Source organism: Ambystoma mexicanum, chromosome 11, assembly GCF_040938575.1.
Source record: "Ambystoma mexicanum isolate Mex_15411 chromosome 11, UKY_AmexF1_1, whole genome shotgun sequence".
Taxonomy (NCBI): Eukaryota; Metazoa; Chordata; class Amphibia; order Caudata; family Ambystomatidae; genus Ambystoma; species Ambystoma mexicanum.
The window spans coordinates 879,850,527-879,856,608 of NC_090934.1; positions in this window are offsets into that span (position 1 = coordinate 879,850,527).

Sequence of the window (6,082 nt, forward strand, 5' to 3'; positions counted from 1 at the left end):
TTCTATTTTTCTCAAAAACACCTCACATTCAAAATTGCATAACTTCCTCAATTTTATAGCTAGAGACTTAATTTCAACTCTGAGTTAAACCTAAGTATATTTATATATATAACAGTGTATTTGACCCATTCTTATTAAAAATCACATAGTGAAATTTAGATGCAAATTCGCATATTTTGCAAAAGTTTTCCACTTGTGTTTTCCCATTCAAAGTATTTTATGTTTGCTATGACCTGTTCAGTGTTGCTCTCATAGGAATTTATATCAATTTAAAGATTTTTGCACACTTTTCATTGTTTTCCTAAGCCATTTTCAACTGTCATTTTAAAAGTGTAAAAGTTCCAAAAACGTTTTCTCTCTTGTTTGGGGAGGGAAGATTGTATTCAAACCCCATACACTGTTCTATATTCCTGAATACCTGCTGCTTACTTACATCTGTGTAGAATTGCTCACTTGTGAATTGAGAACTTTGCAGGGGGAAATCTTAACTTAAGCACTATCTTTTCACAAGCCAAAACTGTTCGTTTTCCTGTGTTTTACATTCTGTGTTGCTAAAAAGTGAATTCAACCGCATTACTTACTTTCTCAATTGTATTGTCACCACATTGGTGATTTCTGACCCATATATTAAATCTTATGTTTGATTTGAATTTTAATAAATAAATAAATAACACCTTTACCAACCAGCCTGATTCCTGGCCCAGTGTGACCTGGGGGGTATTTTGAGAAGGGTGTGATATGAGTGGTATATCACTCAGAATAATGAACATATAGACAAAATAAATAAGTATTTCATTTGCACGCTACGTACTAGGCTGAGACCAGGATGTATTGCTTGATTGAAATCCTTAACAGTACACCCTATGCTAATGTATATCATGGAGCATGGTGTGTTAGTGCATAAACTGGGCTATGAGTGTGAAGATATTGAAACATCATATAAAGAGCAAAATGGCACTGGCTCTAGAGATGAGATAACCAGGCTAATGCCTTCAAGGGCTGCACAAGCATTGATCTGACCTCCACTTTGTAAGTAAAGTAAACTGCTGATCCTGTTGGCCAATTTGCTGATCAATTAACTGCCAATCAATACAATCTGAACCACTTAGTGCTTCACAGAGAATAGGGATATTGGGAGTGGTTAGCCAACATGGTGGAGAGACAAGGAGTGTGTAGTACCTAATGAAGGCTACCCCCCTTCTTTTCTCCTCATGAGTTGGAACACACAAGGCAACTCACACTGGTCGGACAGTGATGGATTATTGGATACAATTGACTATTAAGTGTAGTGGCCCAACAAGAAACCTGGCTAGTAAATCCCCTGATAATTGATGGAAAGAACTGTTTAAGTCACCGTGCCATTCAGGACCTCTGGGGCCACCCAAAGGGAGGCCTTACACTTGGAGTAAAACAACAACTTTGCTTGGAGGAGATCCTGTGTTCATCAGGTAACTTGTTTATGGGTAAGATTACTGTCCCAGCTATGTCTCAACAGTATGTCCCTCAAACATTGATCGTCCTTAACATCTATGCTCCACCATATGAAATGGCACAGCTGGCAATGGTTAAACTGCTGCAGGGTACATTGGAAGGTCTTGTCAGTACTTACCCTATGCTGATTGTGGAGATTGTAACGCAAGTATACCCACTTTCTCTGCATTCGAGGGACGGTGCAGGAAATATGAGTCCTCTGACTGCCCAAATATTAATCAACTTAACATTCTCCTACGGGGCAGGTGCTGGGCATCCCTGCTATTTGCAGCTGACTTTACCGTGGTAAAAGGAACGGGTTCATCTGTCTGCCCCTCCTAACATACACGTTTAGGAAATGTTGTGAGCAGTACCATTGACTACATGTTTACCGCTAACACCAATAAGATTGTAGATGATATGTGTATCAATCCCAGGCAGGAGAGTGATCATTATTCCCTCATTGCCTGTCTTAACATCTCATTCCACTCTTGTGGTCTCGTTCAAACTTGGAACCACGGCCAAGGCACAGTTTATTGAACAAACAACCTTACTTCAAAGCAACACAGATCCTCTTGGCTCTGAGGCTGCTACAGCTCCTGGGTCGGGGTACTCTGTCATCAAAAACATTGAATTGAGCATGGATAACATCAAACAATGCTCTCTGATCAAATACTTACCTTCACATAGAACGGCGGTGGTCTCCTCTACTGGTCATCTGCATGAGTTCAACAGTCTCATCAGAGAGAGGAAAAGACTCCTCCAGGAGGAGCTGCACAACTTGCCTAAGGCTCCTCTGTGTTTGGTGGAGCACTGTGCCTTATTTAAGGCCAGCAAACAACTCTCCACAAATGGGTATAGGAAGCACAAATATCTGTCTGAATGTATTCAATGGAAGGCTTGATACATGCTTCACTTACGCAGGACTCAACAAAAAGTCTGGAAGACAATTAATGGACATAAGGCTGGAACCAGAGCAATTAATGGGATCACTGAGTTGACTTGGGAACAACACATGAAGCTCACGCTTCGGGCAAAGGATCGGATAACATCTGCTGCACCATATTCAGTCACTGATTGGAGATACCTGACAAATCAGGCTGAAATCTGCAAGCAAGCTTATTACCCCCAGCAAGTCTTCTAGGGCCCTGGCCCGGATGGAATCTGTAGCACATTGGTCAAACATGATGCTCACATCTGGGCCCACACACTACATGAGTTATTTTGAAATATTGAAATTACCCAGACTATACCATCTAGCTGACAAGACAGTATCAACGTCCCAGTCTGGAAAAAAGGGAAACATGAGAACCCAGGAAACTACTGATTATTAGCAATGTTGGACATCACATCACAAATATTTGCTTGTATCTTATTGAAAGAACTTTAAGACTGGGCAGAAGAAAACAATATCATACCCTTTAACCAAACTGGTTTCCACAAAGGATCCAGTACCATCATTAACTGTCTGGAGTTAGTAACCATCGTAGAACAAGACTGGAAGATCAGAAAGATCCCGGGCTATGCAGCCATGGTCGATTCTAGCGCTGCCTTCCATACTGTAGACAGAGGGAGTCTCTGGAACAAACTGCAAAGCTGGGGAATCCCTCTAGGTTGCCTAAAGATGATACTGCTACTACATGACCAGATGCAAGTGAAAATAAGTTTGGACCAGCAAGGGAGGACCACTCCATGGATAAACTCCTAAAGAGGCCTTAAGCAAGGTTGTACCATGGCTCCAGTCTTGTTTAATTTATATCTTTCAGATGTTGGCCTCGCACTTCTGGACTCAGCCACTTTACCAGCAAAATGTGACTCAACCATCATACAATGGGTAGGATACGCTGATGATTTGGTTATCCTGGATCTAACTGCAAATGGAATCCAGTGTGCGTTGAGCAATCTCCAGAAGTATGCCAATCTTAATTTTCTAAAAGTCAACACACATAAAACCAAAATTATGATTTTTAATTTGACCAGAAAAATCCCCAGTAAATCAACTGGAAATATAAGGGGGCACTCATCGAGAAGGTGCCAATCTACAAATATTTAGGGATTCATATGTATAACAAATTGCAGGGACAGGAGCACTTTGAACAAGTGAGAACCTCCACATCGTCTATTCTGGGTTGAATTCTTGCATTTGCCTATCAAGGAGTGGGGGGCTACACAGTAGCCAGCATCTTACAATTATATCAGGCCAGTATCTCCTCAGTCATCATGTGTGGAGCAGCCATATGGGCCATGACTCACTTGGAAAAAGTGCGTAAACTTGAACGGACCTTACTCAAGAAATTACTGAGGCTACCTGCCGGGACATCGACTGAGACAGTCTATCTTGAAAATAACATTCTGCCCATTGTGAGAATAAAATCCTGCTGCCTCATAACATACTGGAAATTAGCTGGAGCACCCAAGAACACGTTGGAGACCCATATCTGGGAAGTACTGAGGTCTAGAGTCCAACTAATGCCCAAGAGCAGAATTTCTCTACTTAAGGTCACTGCTGCTATCTGGTTGCCCAGGATGTCTCAGGCCACAGTTGAGCCAGACTGTGTAACCTTCAAGGCTCAGGTGAAGCGCCTACTCCTTGACTTCAGTAATGAAAATCGGTCTGTTAATCTGGCATCGTCTGAACAGGGGAGAGACTTTGTTCATTGTTTGGAAACAGGAGCCCCCATTCTCAAATATGCAAAAAACGTAATATGGAACATGCTGTCTATCTATCTATCTATCTATCTATCTATCTATCTATCTATCTATCTATCTATCTATCTTTTATGTGTATTGCGCCACACGCCCAAAGGCCCCAGGGCACTCGATCTGGAATGATCTGCTGATCTGGGATTATCTCAAGATTACGTTCTATGCTGTTAAAACATGGGATTTGGAGAGGACAGAACATGTCGTTTATGTGGGGATGACATACTTGAAATGGCAAACATCTCCTGACGACATGTGAGTCTTTAATCCCACTTCGATCTAAAGCCTTACTCTCTGCAGGTTTACCAGCCAGCATAACTGCAGAAGAGCTGTGGTCCCTATATCTAAGTGGGAATCATGAAGTATATGTCATATACCTGACCATGTGGAGGAAAAGCCAAGAGATTCTACATGTTTTGACGTAAGCTTCTGGAAATCAGGGGGTGCCTCTCGTTCTCTTACTCGAAAATGAGTGAGATGGTCTAACACTCAGGACTCTTACGATATGGTTGGGTGATATTTCCGGCCCAGGATGTATGTGGTAGGAGTAAAACCTTTCCCTCACCACTTTATGGGGCTATGGACTCAGCTCTCTACTGTTAGGATATGTGCTTGATTGGGACAAGAGTGGGCCATAATGTTTTGATATAATAGGATATGTTAATTTTCTCTTTTTTGTCAAACATTTAAGCTATTCTGGAAAAACATTTTCTAAACTGTAGCACAGTAACAATAACAAAAATTTTAAAAAAATATTATCAGTCATGTCTTCCATATTTATAATGAATTTTTTCATATGCTTTACATAGATAATTCAGTGTACAACGTTCTCTTTGTCTTTCCATTTGGCAGTAGGCATTCCAGACTCCCTGTAATAACTTGCTGTGGTCCGCCCCCCCTTAATTACTTAGACAACAATACCTTCTTCTGTAATGTCATCTGCCTAAACGAATGTACTCAATAATCAAGGACTTCTTCATCCTCAAAGGTTACCTCAGCAGTTTTGCTTCTAGTACTCCAACCTGCTTTCTGTAATGCCATCCCCAAATGTCAACTCCATATGATAAATTAGGTAGAATGTTAGTCCTATACAAGGTCAGTAGCTTATGGATCATGGACCCACCATGCCCACCTGTATATTTAATTATAGCCTGTACCACATTTTTATTTAGCTGGCTCCAATGCTCAGTACACTTAAACCTTCCTCGATTACTATTTCTAGGTATTTATATGCCTTAACCTGTTCGACCTCTTACTGATTAATAATCCATTTGTACTGTCTTGTGTTTACTCTGCTTGGTTTAAACATCACTATTTTTGTTTTAGAGTTTTTCATTTTGAGCCCATTTATCATTATATATTCCTCCGATTCATTTAGTTTCCTTTGTAATTCCACAGGAATATAATCAATCAATAAGAGGTAACCGAGCAAAGATAGAGTCAAATAACCATACGTAATAGGAAATGTTTCCTCCCCAGCCAATACGTCTCGAAAATCAGCCATAAACAAGTTGAATAAGCGGGGTGCAAGAATGCAGACTTGCTTTACTCCTTTTTTCGTAGGTATACTGTTAGTTGTTCTGCCAGTCTCCTCAGGTCTCACTTTAACACTTGTATTTGTATATTACTATTTTATCATGTTTAATAGGCCCTTCGGAATCTCCCATTCCCAAAAGCAGCATAGACCAGCAGTTTAGTTTTCTCCTATTCCAAGAGTATAGTATTAATTCCACGAACATCAGCAGGTTCAACAGCATACTAGTCTCTTTATGGAACCCTGCTTGGTTATACGCAATCACTAGACTTCTATGACATCATTCCGTTAATTGCAAAAACCACACTCTTGCAAAAACTTTAGCAGGAATACTCAACATGGCTAGTAGGCATTAGTTACAAGGCTCATTTCTTT